Source organism: Manacus vitellinus, unplaced genomic scaffold (genome assembly GCF_001715985.3).
Source record: "Manacus vitellinus isolate BGI_N305 unplaced genomic scaffold, ASM171598v3 scaffold_16_pilon, whole genome shotgun sequence".
NCBI lineage: Eukaryota > Metazoa > Chordata > Aves > Passeriformes > Pipridae > Manacus > Manacus vitellinus.
This window is the reverse complement of record NW_021939189.1, coordinates 955,842-957,595: the sequence shown is the minus strand read 5'-3', so window position 1 is coordinate 957,595 and position 1,754 is coordinate 955,842.

Sequence of the window (1,754 nt, the reverse complement as noted above, 5' to 3'; positions counted from 1 at the left end):
CGGAGATCCGGCGGCTCAGCCGAGCTGTGCCCGCGGCCGCGGCAGCCGGGAGCGAGCGCTGGGGGGGAATATTGCAGCAAACCAGCCGAGCGTGTTTGATGTGGTTTAAATTAACCTCGATTGCTGTCTAATATTTTAAAAAGACACTTTTTATAACACGCGGGAATAATGTAGGAGAACTAATGTTCCCTCATGAAATGCCTTTCAGAATAATGATAAAAGTGCACTTTAATCTGCTGTGAGAAGTCTCCGTGAGGGAGAGACGTCACACGGACAGGTGGAATCGTGGAATAAATACAATAATTAATGAGAAGGCAGGATTTGCATCTTCTGACTTTTCCACAACACCTGCTCTTTTTTATTTATTTATTTATTTTATTTTTTTATTTTCCAAGCAGCTTTATTTTGTTTGCTGGGGGGTCAGGAGGACCCGGGGGTTCAGGATTCTGGCCGTTATGAAGTTACACTTTCAAAGACTGCAAAATGTCAGGGAAGCAGCGCATGGGAACTGAGTGCTCCATTAAGTTTTCCCTGTGAAATTAAGCACCTTTATTGCCTTAAATGAGAGTTACAGCCTAATGATGGACCGATGCAAATCTCCATCAGCGTCCCCGAGCCAAGGGCTGGTTCCCACTGCCGAGGGCAGGGAGGTGCTGCTGGAACAGGGAGCAGGGAACGGTCCCAGCCTGGTCCTTCCCTGCCCAGTGCCACATTCCAGTGGGAAGGAGCCCAGTCCTGTGGGAACAGGGAAATAAGGTGTGCCAGGAGTGGGGCAGGAGGGGTGCTGGCTGCTCCATGGGGCAGCAGTGTGATCCCTGGCTTGGGGGCCAAATCCTGCTCCTGTGTCCCCCTCCCAGCTTCCCACAGAGCCTTCACTGACCAGGATGGCTCCCACCTCACCCTAAGGACCATGGTGGCTGCTGACACTGCCAGCAAGCTGTGCCCACACTGGTGTCACCCCCAGATATCCCCATCACCCCCAACCACCAGCAGCCCTGGAATGGTGTGGGGGAGCAGGGATGGAGGTGGCAGCAGGGGCCACCCCAGTCTTGGCTGCCAAAGAAGTGCTGCCAATGCTCCCACTTCCCTGTGTCATTCTCCTCTTATCTTCCCCACTTACACACTCAATTTATAGGAATTTTGTGTCTTATTCCGACGCCAGGCGTGGGCTGAGCTCTCCTGTTTGCCACGTTTTGTTGGATTGTTAACACATCAGACAGGCACCCAAGGGAGCTGCAGTTCACATCCATCTCCCTGGTGCAGGTGCTGAGCTGAGAATTGTGGGTGGGATCAATCCAGAGAAACCTCTTCCCACATCCTAGCCACAGCAGCCGTGAGCCCATGGACCTCACGGAGCTCCGTGGGGAATGAGGAGCATTTCTATCCAACATCATTCCCCTGTTCGTGGCTGTGCCACGTGCTGTGTGTGGAATTCCTGGTGTTATTACGGTCTCTGTTATCAGGCTATCCAGGTGTGAATCTGCTGGGAATTCCTGAGCACAGGATGAAGAGCAGTAGCTGCATTTCTCAGGTGGCTCTTGCTGGACGGGGTGTGTGTGGTGCTGCCCTCCCCTCCATGAGCTTTCCCACGGGTGTTTTCCATCGTGGTGGCACAAAGAGAGCACTTGCCGGGGGAGCTGCTGTGTCTGCAGCCTCCAAAGTATCCATAGATGCCTGTTTCCATGGGGCAAAGGTGGTTCAAGGAGAGCAGAGGGATGACAGGAGACACAGCTGGTCCTGTGGGTCTGTCAGGA